Source organism: Mauremys mutica, chromosome 13 (genome assembly GCF_020497125.1).
Source record: "Mauremys mutica isolate MM-2020 ecotype Southern chromosome 13, ASM2049712v1, whole genome shotgun sequence".
Classification (NCBI taxonomy): Eukaryota; Metazoa; Chordata; order Testudines; family Geoemydidae; genus Mauremys; species Mauremys mutica.
The window spans coordinates 38982087-38997068 of record NC_059084.1 but is presented as its reverse complement, the minus strand read 5'-3'; positions in this window follow the sequence as shown (position 1 = coordinate 38997068).

The following is a 14982-nucleotide window of genomic DNA, read 5'->3' as shown; positions in this document are numbered from 1 at the left end:
TTTTCCACCTTCCTCTGCAGCATGTGGGTGCAGGTCAGTTGCCAGGACTAGCTGGGTGTATCTCCTTTAATCATTTCCCTTCCATTGTGGGGGCCTTAGGGAATGGTGCACATCAGTCCCTGCTATTCTCTGTCTTTGGCACATCACAGTTTAGCCTCCCGAGCACTGTCCTACTTTGGTCTAATTTCAGCTGCTGGTTGGTGTTGGTGGCCTGTGATCTGCAGAAGGTCAGACAAGGTGATCTGGTGGTCCTCTCTTGCCTTAAATTCTATCCCGGGAGTCCAGACTCCCAGACCCTGCTCTAAGCCACTGGATCCCCCTCCCCCTTCCCCCGAGCAATAGATAGATTGCAGGAGTGCTGACAACCCATCCCTCCCCACTCTAAGCCATTGGACCCCACTGTCCTCTGAGAGCTGGTAAAAGAACCCTGGAGTCCTGGTTCCCAGTCCAGTCCTCTGACCACGGACCTCACACCCACTGCCTGTGCTGTGTCAACTCTTGGCATTAACAGAGGCTGTCCATCTCTGAGGATTGTCTGCCCGGTATCTTTCATGGGAGTTAGAGACACTTAATAAATCACACAGACCAGACTGCAAATCCCTTGGTGGAATTAGCTTGTTTTGATGTCTGAACATTTCTCGCTCTGGGTATTGATAATTTGGGCCACTGGCAAAGCCAATTACAGAGCTGAGCTGAGTTTTGCCACTGGTTCCTGCTTGAAAAGTTGGAGCCAGGCAATTCAAAGCAAAAGTTGTCTCATCTCCTCAGAGAGCTCAGCACAGATCCCAGTGCTAGGAGTGGGGCGGGGGCTGTGGGGTCAGGACTGAGGGGCAGAAACAGAGGGGACACTTGAATCTTGAGGATCTGGCAATGAGCAGAGCTACTGAGACTCAGATTGACATGGACCCCTGCTTGGCTGGGAACCAACACACTCATTACACATAGGACCCACTGCACAGAGCAGGCGGGTGTCACTACTGCCTTGAGGTGGTAAGGAAGAGGTGCAGATGGAGGGGGTCTTGATGGGCTCGGTAGGGGTCTCCTAGTCCTAGTGAGATTTATTCCCACTCAGGATCAGCCCATGGAGTTGGTTTATTGGGGCACCATGGGGTAGAGCCTGGGTCTAGCTGAGTGCAAGGGGAGGTGGGAACCATCTTAAACAGAGAGAGCATGGGAAAAGGGGCATCTCTGTCCCTCTCCATGGTCGGGATTGCCCCATTCCAAGGTACCATGTCTATGCTTTGCACCCTGGCCACACCAGTCACTCTATCTAGTGGGAACAGCCCTGTTCTGACCTCCCCATATATGCCTCCCACCCCAGATGCCCAAGTTCTCTCCGTAGGGGGAATCTCCACGTTCTGGGTCCCCCCGGCTATATACCCCAGCACGGCTACACAAACCACAGCCTTCACCCCCATCCCATCCATACTTCCCCCCCACTCAGCCACACCTCTCACCGCACTAATCCAGCCCCACCAGCCATGGCCTTGTCTCCCACTCCAGCCAGCCACCTCAGCCAGGCCCCTGTCCCACACTCCATACAGCCCAGCCTTCCATCACCCCCCATTCAATCCATCACCACCCAGCCACACCTCTCATCACACTCATCCAGCCCCCACTAGCTGGATCCCTCACCATTCTTCATCAAGCCCCCTAATCCAGACAGGCCCCTCAGCCCCAGTTCATCCAGCCCCACCAAGTCCCCTGAACCCCACTCTGTCCAGCCATCACAACCAGACCCCTCATCCCCACCCCAGTCAGGCCTATCATCTCCACTCTGTCCAGAACATCCCTCCCCGAACCTCACTCTGTCCAGCCCCAACAACAAGCTGCCCCACCTCTATACCATTCACCCCCACAGTCAGGACCCTCACTCTACTCCCTCCATCCCCCCAGCCTGGCTCATCATTCCAGCTGATCATCCCAACTTTATCCAGCCCCCCAGCCTGGCCTGTTACCCCCACTCCATTCAACTCCCCCAACCCCGCCCCTCTCCACCACTCCAGTCACCCCCAGGAGATCACCTTGTTTATTTTTTTGCAAAAATTGGAAAAGTCAGATTTTAAGGGACAAGTTTTTCTAGTTTTCCAGTTTTCACCCTCATCTATTGGGCTCTGACCAGAGTGGGGGCTAGAGGCCAGCCATAGTGGAGACAGGGCCCAGCTGGGTGAATAGTTTGGCCTAGAGAAACAGGGACGTGTGAGACCTTCTAGTTAATTAATAAGAATGTTCAACAAGGTGCTGGCTGAGTATAGGGCCCACAGAATGTGGATCCCATAATGGGTTATGCTTTTCCCTTGGTTTGGCAAAGGAGAAACACATCATCCTCCTGCAGCATGAGAGCTGCACTTGGCCTGCGTTCATAGAACATCTTTGCCCCATTTGACTCAATGTACACAGCACAGGTGAGATGCAGCAAGCTCTGGGGTGGGGCAGCTGGGTGACAGCCGCAGAGTGACACTACATGAAGATGTTTTGCCCAGTGCTGAGATGCAGCCAGCTCTGGTGTAAGGTAGCTTCGTAACAGCCATGCAGTGACATTGCATGGAGATGTTTTGCCTGGTGCTGAGATGTAGCCAGCTCTGGGGAAAGATGGCTTGGGAGCCACCACAAAAGGGCACCGCAAGGGGGTGGCTTGCTTGGCGCTGAAGGGTAGGGTGTGTCCCTGATGCTGTCTAAGGGAGGGAATGAACCCTGATCGGTGTGTGGAGAGAGTGAGAGAACCCAGCACCTGGTAGAAGACAGAGGAATGCCTTAGTAATGCCAGGCCCTGGCCAAGATTCAACATGTAACCAAGGGGGTGGTGCTGGGTCTTTCAATGTGGCCTCATCTTGAAACCCCCAAAGCCAGTTTGTGGGGATGGGGGGGCTATGTGTATGTGTGTGGAGAAATCTGTAGCATGTGTGTGTGGAAAACTGGGTGGGCTCTCCCTAGCACTCCCCTGGGGGTCCACAGATCTTTCAGGGATCAAATCCAGATCTGGATGCTCCTAACCACTCCAGAGACCAAGTCCCAGGGACCCAGTGACTCAGAGAGCAGATAGCAGACCCATCTCACCCTGTATCCTTCACAGAAGAGGCAGAGAGAAAGGAGGATGAGTTGTCACTGACAGGTGGGTTTTCACCAGGAATCTTAGTTTTCCTTGATTAACCCCCCCCCCCCCCAAATTCTGTGATTAAAAAAAACCAAACATAAAAATCTGCGCTTTTCCATGATTAAAATGGAACACTGAATTTTAGTTTCCCTATCCCCAATAAAATGGAACCCTGCTTATCCAATCTAATAGGGACCAGGGCCAGACTGGATCATCAAAAATTCCAATGATCTGTAGAGCTTCATCCCTGGTTCAGTTAATAAACAGTGCCGGATAATGGATACTCTGGTAAAAAGGATTCTAAAAACAGAACAACAATCATTCTGGTTCAGACCAAAGGTCCATCTAGCACGGCATCCTGTCTTCCGACAGTGGCCAATGCCAGGTGCCCCAGAGGAAATGAACAGAACAGGTAATCATCAAGTGATCCATCCCCTGTCACCCGTTCCCAGCTTCTGGCAAACAGAGGCTAGGGACACCACCCCTGCCCATCCTGGCTAATAGCCATTGATGGACATATGCTCCATGAATTTATCTAGTTCTTTTTGGAACCCTGTCATAGTCTTGGCCCTCACAACACCCTATGGCAAAGAGATCCATTGGGTGACTGTGCATTATGTGAAGAAATACTTCCTTGGGTTTGTTTTAAACCTCCTGCCTACTAATTTCATTTGGTGACTCCTAGTTCTTGTTATGAGAAGACGTAAATAACCCTTCCTTATTTACTTTCTCCATACCAGTCATGATTTTATAGACCTCTATCATGTCCCCCCTTAATTGTCTCTTTTCCAAGCTGAAAATGCCCAATCTTATTAATTTCTCCTCATATGGAAGCTGTTCCATACCCCTAATCATTTTTGTTGCCCTTTTCTGTACCTTTTCCAATTCCAATATATCTTTTTTGAGATGAGGCAATCACATCTGCATGCAGTATTCAAGATGTGGCCATATCATGGATTTATATAGAGGCAATATGATATTTTCTATCCCTTAATGATTCCCAACATTCTGTTCACTTTTTTGACTGCCGCTGCACATTGGATGGATGTTTCAGAGAACTATCCACAATGACCTCAAAATCTCTTTCTTGAGTGGTAACATGCACTGCTACAGACTAGGGACCGAATGGCTGGGCAGAAGTTCTGCAGAAAAGGACCTAGGGGTTACGATGGACGAAAAGCTGAATATGAGTCAACAGTGTGCCCTTGTTGCCAAGAAGGCTAATGGCATTTTGGGTTGTATAAGTAGGAGCATTTCCAGCAGATAGAGGGATGTGATCATTCCCCTCTACTCAGCACTGGTGAGGCCTCATTTGGAGTACTGTGTCCAGTTTTGGGCCCCACACTACAAGAAGGATGTGGACAAATTGGAGAGAGTCCAGCGGAGGGCAACAAAAATGATTAGGGGGCTGGAGCACATGACTTATGAGGAGAGGCTGAGGGAACTGGGATTGTTTAGTCTGCAGAAGAGAAGAATGAGGGGGGATTTGATAGCTGCTTTCAACTACCTGAAAGGGGGTTCCAAAGAGGATGGATCTAGACTGTTCTCAATGGTAGAAGATGACAGAACAAGGAGTAATGGTCTGAAGTTGCAGTGGGGGAGGTTTAGGTTGGACATTAGGAAAAACTTTTTCACTAGTAGGGTGGTGAAGAACTGGAATGGGTTACCTAGGGAGGTAGTGGAATCTCCTTCCTTAGAGGTTTTTAAGGTCAGGCTTGACAAAGCCCTGGCTGGGATGATTTAGTTGGGTTTGGTCCTGCTTTGAGCAGGGGGTTGGACTAGATGACCTCCTGAGGTCCCTTCCAACCCTGAGATTCTATGATTCTATGATTTAATTTAGACCCCATCATTTATATATATAGTTGGAAGTATGTTTTCCAATGTGCATTACTTTGCATTTATCAACATTGAATTTCATCAGCTGTATATATTTTTTCACAAAATACAAAAACTAAAAAATCTCTGTAAAAATGCAAATGTGTTTTTCCTCATTTTTCTGTTGAAAACGGATTTCTAGGATTCCTGATTTTCACCTACAGCTTCGTTCTTGTTTTGATTCTTCTGTGGCTGCTGCACTGTTCCACCACCCACCCTTCCCTGCTCCAAGCACTAACCTGGCCATGTACAAATTCAGGCTGCAAATTAACAGGTTTCTAACCATCAGAGGCAGGAGGTTCTGCAGCAATCTCCCAGTAGGAGTTGTTCGGAGAGCAACTTAATTTTTAGAGAGAGTTAGAGAAATGTTTGAGTGTGATTGTACAATGGGGCTGCTTGTGATGGTGGGGGGCAGAGCTTAGCAGCCCTGTGGCTCACTTCCAGTTAATGTTCTATGTTCCTAAAGCTCATGCTTCAGGGTTTCAGCCGGCCATTGGCAGGGGGCAATGTCCACACCTCCACCCCATGTATTCTGAGAGGGTGTTTTTTTGCTTTTTAGATGGTAATAAGGTAATAATTGGAGAAATACCAACCTCCTAGAACTGGAAGGGACCTTGAAAGGTCATCTAGTCCAGCCCCCTGCCTTCACTAGTAGGACCAATATTTGCCCCGGACCCCTAAGTGGCCTCCTCAAGGATTGAACTCTCAACCCTGGGTTTAGTAGGTCAATGCTCAAACCACTGAGCTATCCCTCATCCTCATTGAAGCACCATGTGATGCCCACAGCTGGAGATGGGACACAGTGTGTGTGTGTGGGGGGGGGGGATGAGCTAGGGCTCTGAGTTGCCTCTGAGCATTCCTTGTCTCAGGTGCTTGGCTGGTTGGTCCTTGCTCAGATGCCCAGCATCTTACTGATCTGTGGCATGAGAAGGAATTTACCCTCATCTCAAACTGGCCCCACTCCCCTTCCAGACTTATGGACAGAATTCAGGAGTCCTGACTCACAGCCTTGCCCGCTCTGACCACTACACCTGACTCCCCTCCTTCAATGGAGCTCTGCTCATTTACTAGCTGGGGATCTGAGCTATTTGCATTCCACTAACACCCATTCAATTCCCATGACTAATTAGCATGGTGGAGAAAGGCACTCTGTTTTCAAATTCTAAGCCCCGCACCTCTGCAGTGCAGGTGTTAGTGTTCACCCTAATGACCCACTAAAACCAGGGATGACTGTACTGTATGGCCTCACGCATTTCAGCTTCACTCAGTATCACTCAAGCTGTGAATTTAAATGAATGCAAAAGGTGTAGTGGGATGTTCTTAATTCAGTTTAAACCTATTCTGGTTTAATTTAAATCAATTAGTAGCTTCTTTGAGACCAAAGTAAGTGTGTCCTCATGCTGCTTTAACTATACCAGTTTAAAAGCCAATTCAAGTTATACCCATTGCTAAGGCTTATATTCTTAATAGTGGGAGGGTTTTATGCCTTCTCCAGGAACTAACATTCCAGACTTTGTAAACAACCTACAAAACCCCCTCCGAGACTCTTTAGCCCTAGCTTGGGGAAGTTTTTAACCTAAGGTGGTACTTATAAGCTTAGGGGGTCTTTCATGTGGGTCCCCACATCTGTACCCCAAAGTTCAGAGTGGGGAGGAAACCCTAACAGGTGGAATATTTAAATTTTTTTGTCAAAAAAATGCCTGAAAACTGACAACATTTCAGTTTTTGACAGATAAAAATATTTAGACACAAACTCTTTTCTGGTTTTCAGCCAAAATGTGCTGGTATTTAGAAAACATAAAAAAATTATTTACAAAAAAAAAGTATTTCCATTTTAAAAACTTTAAAACAGAAAAATTATCTATATTTTGGAAAATTTTCTTGAAATTTGACAATTGCTAATGTATCCATTATAATGTACATAGGGGTGTTCTCATTATACATATAACCCCTTTCTAAACGTTCTAAGCTTCTGACCTCGCTAAATATCATGTGGCAATGAGTTCCACAGGTTAACTTATCTGTGCGTAAAAAGTACTCCCTTTTACCATTTTTTTTTAAAGTTACTGTTTTCATTGAGTGGCTCCTTGTCCTTTCATTATAGAAAAGGTAAATGGAAGCACATCCAGTTCTCTTTTAGTATGGGATTTCTTATTTTATATTATTGTCAACTTTTTTTTCCTGTTACAGTATTAATATGTCTTCCAGGTGCAGCTGTTTTAGAATTTGTCATCAACATATTTTTCATTGGAAAATGGCTTCATGACTAAATAGATTTTTTGTTTGGTTCACGTATCTATTTTCTTCTGCAGTTTCAGCAAAACCGCAAAATATTCAGCGTTTTGGCAACAGAAAAATGATTTTTTCCAGGTTTAATTTTTTTTAAAAAAATCAGTTTTTTATTGGAAAACAAATACGAACATTTTTTTTGGGGGGGCATCCTTTGAAGAGCAGCTGATCTCGGTAGAAATCAGAGCTTTCTAGGGCCCAGTCCAAGACTAATTAACTCCCACGGGACTGAAAACCATCACAAACCTCCCCACCTTCTGCTCCAATGGCCAGATGCACTAATTCCACATGATTTTTCTAACATAAACACAATATTTCCCCAAAACATAAACAAAACTTTGCCAGAACAAAGAGCTCAACTTCACTCACAATCCCCGCCCACCCCCATCCCAAAGCAGTTGATGAGTGAGAACAAAGCATGTTATGAATTATTGGTCACTTCGCTCAACACACAAATGGAAGTCTCCCAGATACTACCGAGATGAAAGTGGTATGAGAACCTCCACAGAGCAGAGTAACAAGAGCTGTACCTGTGGGTTTAAACACGGAATGAAGAGAACATTTCATATCTCAGAGTATGGGGATGTCATATGGAATCTTTCCAGTGGTGAGCTGGAGCCGGTTCCCACAGGTTCCCAAGAACCGGTTGCTAAAATTAGACCTGGAGAACCGGTTGTTAAAGGGCCAGGGAATGGGCAAAGAACTCCGGTCCGCGGGCCGGACCATCCTGTTGCTCCCAGGATTCCCAGCTGGGGAGGCTGAGGCTCCCCCGGCCCTTCCCCTGCTTCCCCCCAGCTGCAGTGTGTCCAGCCACCAGCACCAGCTGGGTAGCTCAGCTGAGCTCCGGAGTTGTCCTGCTGCTTTGAGCTACCGGCAAGGTAAGTGGGAGAGGGGGCTGCAAACTCTAGGACTGCCGGGGGGGCAAGTGGGGCAATTTGTCCCAGGCCCTGCAGGGGCCCCCGGCCCCACAAGTATGTCTCCCCCTGCCCTGGCCCCTCCCCTACTCCTCCCCCTTAAATCAGAACTTTTTATAGGGAACCGGTTGTTAAAATTTTGGCAGCTAATCACTGAATCTTTCATCTCTCAGTCAGCAGTTGCAGAACCGGGCTGGTAGCTAGAAAACTGAAGCCACTGCTAGGCTGCACAAGGCCTATAATACAATGATGAGAGGAAGGGGTGATCTGGTAGTTAAAGCATTAGACTGGCTCTCAGGAGACCTGGGTAAAACTTCTGATTCTACCACAAGCTTCTTGTTATTAGTCGACAAGAACAGAGCATAGAACAGAACTTGTTAGCACAGAAATCAGTGACTTTCAGCCAAGTCCATCTTGGGGGGAAGGGAGCCCAGAGCCAGGGCTCTGGTCCTCCCTCTGAGGCCCAAGCCAGCCGAGACTGACTCGCTTCCAGCTGCCTGGCCTCTGCCCTGCCCGTTGCTCCTCCTCCGGCCTTTTTCTCGCTTCCCGGGCCAAGAGTCACCTGGTCACATTCCCCTTCTGGGACTCACGTTATGAAGGGGTGGCTATAGCATCAGCATAGGCAGCTGGAGCAGCCTCAGCAAAAATCACACCCCCTTATTCCCACCACCTAGACATTGGTGCAATACACAGGGAAACTGAGGCACACACAGCATTCATGCAAAACAGTAAAACTCACATAGGCTCACATATAACATAACAAGAGAAAATCCCCACTTCATCACATCTTTCCCCCCTTCAAGACCAAACTGAGTGGAGTCACTTTAGCCAGTGACCTGGAGAAGTTCAGGCCTCCCTCTCCAGAACCGAGCATCAGCTATAACATTTGCACTCCCCTTAGCATGGACCACCTCCATCTCATAATCCTGGAAGGACAGATTCCATCTCAGGAGCTTGGCATTGGCCCCTCTTATCTGGTGCACCCACGACAGGGCAAGTAGTCCAGATACACAGTGAAGCGCCGCCCACATTGATCTGGCTGCAGCCTTTTAAGAACCCACTCTATGGCTAGGCATTCCTTCTCTATGGCTGCATAGCCCTGCTCCCGGGGAAGCAGCTTCCTGCTTAGATACATGATGTGATGTTTCTCCCCCTTTGCATTGGTCTGCCATGGCACCACACCCAGCCCTCTGTGTGCGGCATCGGTAAACACCATAAAGGGCTTGTTAAAGTCTGGGTTTCCCAACACTGGGTCCTTAACCAGATCCTCCTTCAGCGTGCAGAGAGCCCTCTGGCACTGCTCGGTCCAGAGCAGCTTGTCTGGCTTCTCCTTCCTGCATAGCTCAGTGATGGGTGCTGACACTGAGCAAAAGTGGGGCACAAACCGCTGGTAGCGCCCCGCCATCCCAGTCAAGGCCTGGGCCTGTTTCTTAGTCTGCGGAGCAGGCCAGTCTCTGATCGCCGCCACCTTGGCTGGTTCTGGCTTTAGTCAGCCACTCCCCATCTTGTGGCCCAGGTACGACACCTCTGCCATCCCCACCTCGCACTTGCCAGCTTTTACAGTCAGCCCTGCATCCTGGAGGCAACCCAGCCCACTCTTCACTGGGACACCTGGTTCTCCCAGGTCTGGCTAATAGCACAAATATCATCAATGTACACTAGGGTAAAATTCTCCATTCCCCTCAGTAACTGATTCACCTGGCAAGGATAGGTGACCAACATTTCCTTGCGGATAAAAGGTAGGACCAGGGATTTGTACTGCCCCAAAGGGGTGACAAAAGCAGGTTTCAACCTGGCATCTGGATCCAAAGGCACCTGCCAGTAGCCTTTGGTGAAATCCCTGGTCATGGGGTACCGAGTCCCCCACAACTTGTCTAGGATCTCATCAGGCCTAGGTATGGGCAGGCACCAGACATGGCGATGGCATTGAGCTTCCTATAGGCAACACACATTCAGATCGTCTCATCTTTCCTGGGGACCAGCACAATGGGAGAGGCCCTGGGGCTGGGGGATGGCTCTGACCTCTCCCTCCAGGGCCTGTGCTGTGTTTCCCATTACTCTGAATTGGGAACATCTAATAGGAGGGCCAGCCATAGACACAGACTCCATGGGTGCTCCGGGTCTGGAGCACCCACAGGGAAAAATTATTGAGTCCTCTGCACCCACCAGCAGCCAAGCCCCCTCCCACCCTTCACCACTCCCCCGCCCCCCGAGTGTGCCATATCTCTGCTCCTCCGCCTACCTCCCAGCACTTCCCACCCGGACGCTGCCAAGCAGCGTTAGCATGCTCCGGGGGGAAGAGCAGGGAACATAGCATGCTCAGGGGAGGAGCCAGCTACCACCTGTATAAGGCCCCTTTGCCCTGCCTGAATCACACAAAGGGTCAGATCAGTGGATGGGTCTTGCCTCTCCTCATACGGAAGATGTTTCTTACCCCTAATCATTTTTGTTGCCCTTTTCTGTACCTTTTCCAATTCCAATATATCTTTTTTGAGCTGAGGCGACCACATCTGCACGCAGTATTCAAGATGTGGGAGTACCATGGATTTATACAGAGGCAATATAATATTTTCTGTCTTATTATCTTTTCCTTTCTAATGATTCCCAACATTCTGTTCACTTTTTTGACGGCCGCTGCACGTTGAGTTCTCTGTTTTCAGAGAACTCTCTACAATGACTCCAAAATCTCTTCTTGAGTGGTAACAGGTAATTCAGGCTCCACCATTTTGTATGCATATTTGGGATTATGTTTCCCAATGTGCATTACTTTCCATTTATCAACACTGAATTTCATCTGCCATTTTGTTATCCAGTCACCCACTTTTGTAAAATCCTTTTGTAGCTCTTCGCAGTCTGCTTGCGACTTCACTATCTTGAATAGTTTTGTATCTTCTGCAAATTTGCCCCCTCACTGTTTACCCCCTTTTTCAGACCATTATGGTGTTGGGAATCTAACTCTGGTTTTATCTGCCGATCCAGGCACTTCCCTGGGCTCTTTCTAGTCTTCATTTCCCACCTCCACCTTGCCCCAGATATAGGTCTTTCAGATCTGAGCAGCACAGGGCCCTGCCATGGTAGAAGCAAGGTGTGAAGACTGGTCTACACCTAAAACACAGGTTAACCTCGCTACATTGCTCAGGGTTGTGAAAAACTTTATGTTCTGTGTAGCGTAGTGAGGTCCACCTAGTCCCCACTGTAGATGAAGTTAGGTCAATGGAAAATTCTTCTATCAACCCAACTATCCCCTCTCAGAGAAGTGAATTTGCTACATAGAAGGTAAAACCCATCCAGTCTATGTAGGAAGTGTCTACACTACAGTGGCACAGCTGCACTGCAATAGCTGTGCTGCTGTATCTGCTGTCATGTAGACATACCCGGAAAGAGGCTGTCACAGATAGCCATGGCAGTAAAGGTTCTGTGTGCTATTCTCCTTCTAACTCATGGAAGCTCCCCTGAAAATCCCAGCTAATGTTTTTTAAAGTGCTTTATAAAAAAGGATCCCTTTATAACTACTAAGCATGAGCTTTCGTGGGTGAATACCCACTTCTTCGGATTCAAGCAGACTTGCATCTTCGGATGCAAGAAGTGGGTATTCACCCACGAAAGCTCATGCTGCAAAACGTTTGTTAGTCTATAAGGTGCCACAGGATTCTTTGCTGCTTCTACCGAACCAGACTAACACGGCTACCCCTCTGATACTTTATAACTACTAAGTGCATTACCTCCAACCAGACCTCTCTTTCCTTGTCAGCAGGGTCTGGGGGCTCTTCTCCTCCTAACCCAGGCTCCTCTGAAATCTCCAGCTAATATCTGTAAAGCTCTTCAGACAATAAATCATCCTATAAGTACTGTAAGCAGAGTCAGGATGAGCTCTCCCTGACATCTGGTGGTGAATTATGGCGAGTGTGGAAAAGAACTTCAGGGGCTGATCTTGTTTGCTTAGGCACACCCACCCCACCTAGCATGAGCCCACGGCAGCCCAAAATGGTCACTTTGACAGCAGTGGGATCCCCAATTTCTCTGTTATTGGGGCAGGAGGAATAAAGTGTTGTTACCCTGATTATGTGAATGAAGGACTATGAAACTGTTTTATGACAGAGGGTCTCACCATCAACTAAGTAGCACTCGCTAGACAAGGGACATGGGTTCCAAAACCCAGTGAATTAAGAAAGGTTGGGGACAGGTATGTGTACCTGATGGTATGGGCCTCTTTTGTGGGCCTGGAACACCAATTGCATCTCCTCCTCTCTCCACTGTTGAACAGTAGAGCTAATTTTGATTCTATTAGGAGTCTAGCTAGAGGCTGCTAAGCTGAATTCACTTTAGGCCCATGGTGCACCAGCACTGGGGCTCCCCTACTACAAGCTGAAATCACTAAAAGAGCTAAAATTACTGAGCTGAGATCACTGAGTGCTGTGTTAACTATTGGGGAACCTGAATTTATATTGCTAAGTGGCTGGCAGAGTGGAGCAGTTTGCAGGATGGTAGGAACGGCCCATGGAACAGTGAGCGGAGTGGAGCTGAGCTGTTTGCGAGGACAACTGGAGCAGTTCATGGGACGGCTGGTGGAGTGGAGTGGCTGGCAGAGAGGAGCAGTTTGTGGGACAGTTGGAGACGCCCACGGAACAGCAAGCGGAGCAGAGCGGAGCAGTTTGCGGGGATGGCTGGAGCGGCTCACGGGACGGGTGGAGGAGCGGAGCAGCTGGTGGAGCAGAGCCGTTCATGGTGAAGGCTGCAGCAGAACTCCATGGAGAGGCGGGGCAGTCGGCCTCGGACCACGTAAGGTGCCCCTTAACCCCTTGTGTGCCCCCCCCTTTTCCACCCAGGCTGGGGGGGGTAAACTCTGCTGATAAACTTTTGAACTCTGGGGTGGCACTGACCAGGGACAGAGACTTTTGGGTTGGACTTTGGGGTGATTGGACTTAAGACCCTGAGGGGAAAAGGACACTGCCAAAACTTACTTGGAGGTGCTTCTTTTGCTCATGGTTTGTGTTATGAATCCTGTTTGTGGTGTTTCCCCAACATGATGCTGCATTGTTTCCCTCCTTTATTAAAAGGAATTTGCTACATTCAGACCCCATGCTTGCTAGAGGGGAAGTATTGCCTCCTAGAGGCGCCCGGGGGGTGGTATGTAATTGTCCCAGGTCACTGGGTGAGGGCTCGAGCCGGTTTTGCATTGAGTTATTGAAACAGAACCACTGGATATTGAACCCGGCCCTTGTTGCTGCGAACTCAGAGGAGCAGAAGGGTTAGAGTACTAAATGTTATTTCCCCAACCAGATCTCTCTTCCCATATTGGCACTGCAATAACAATGCATATCCGTAGGATCACATTGCACATTCTATGCATCAAGAACCAGTACCTCACACAATCAGCTGTGCCCGTGATCTCTAAGCCAGCTGCCTCCAAATGACCGAGGATGGCTGGGGAAGTCAAATCTCAGAGCTGTTCTTTGCTCTCCTGACAGGCAGGGGAAGAGGACCTCATTCCAAAGAGGGGACAGTGGCACAAAACTTCCCTTTATAATTACTGACTCTTACGTGAGGAGAAACAACTCTAAAATCCCCTTGGATGTCATGGTCATGATCAAGAAAATTGCCTCTTTGGGGAACTGGGGATACTTCCACTGGAGGACTCACTAATAATAATTAATGGAGTGTTGCATTTTGGTTTTGTGTTTATGTTAGTCACTCAAATACAAGAGGCTGTGAAAACTCCCTTTGGTGCAGAGTTGTCTGGGGTTGACACAAGGGGGCTATTGGGGTCACAGTACAAGAAATTGACATTTGACTGGCCTCCAAAGCAAATCCAAGGATTCTTGAGTTCTCTTCCTGGTGCTGGCATAGAAATCTGATCAAGGGGCTAAACCACAACAGAAGTAATCAGGGCTTAAGGTTTTCCTACCAATTCTAAATGGGCAATGCAGTCTAACAACTATAGCAGGAGGCGGTTTTATTGCTGGATCCCTCATGGCCCCCATTAACCTATTTTGTCCAAGAAGTCTACTGAAGGGACTGGTAACCTTTTGGTGAGGTCAAAATGAAAGGTCAAAGTTCAAAGTTGGTCTGATTCTGGGCTCAGCAGCCAACATACAATCTGGGTCCCCAAACTTCAACATTTTGGAGCTCAACAGACACTTGGGAACTTATTGTATCAATCAGAACCTGGTCTAGATATCTCAGAAGATTCTAGTACCTAATTTTATCAGGCAGTTCAGGAATAACATTAACAGGATCCTGATTAGTCCTTTGTAGGGTTCTGACCAGGCCAAGTCATTATGGGTGTTACAAACACCAGCCTCATTCACTTTTAATTGGACTTGTGTCCCGAGCACCTTTAGTGTTTCTCACCAACCCAACCTGAGTGGCTCTGTCTGGGGATTTAAGAAAATTAAATCATTTAACTCTCCTGGGGTACGTCTACACTGCAATTGAGGGGTGTGGTTAAAGCTCCTGTGGGCATACACAAGCTAGCACTAACCTAGCTACCTGAGTAGCAATATCAGTGAAGCATGGGTTCAGCATGAGCTATACAAACCCACTTGGAACCCTGTAATGCACCGCTGCTCCTGACATGAAATGAAGCATGTAAATATAATAAAATAATATAACATTGAAAATAAAATAATGTTCAAAAGAATATTTCCAAAATCTGAAACAAAATTTTCTGAAATGACAACTTTCCCAAACTTATTTCTTTCTCACAATTTTCATTTCATGGGAAATTTTTATATTTTCCTCCCCAGAACTGAATCAATTACAAATTTTAAAATGTTGAAATTTTGAACAAATTGGAAATTCTGAGTTTTA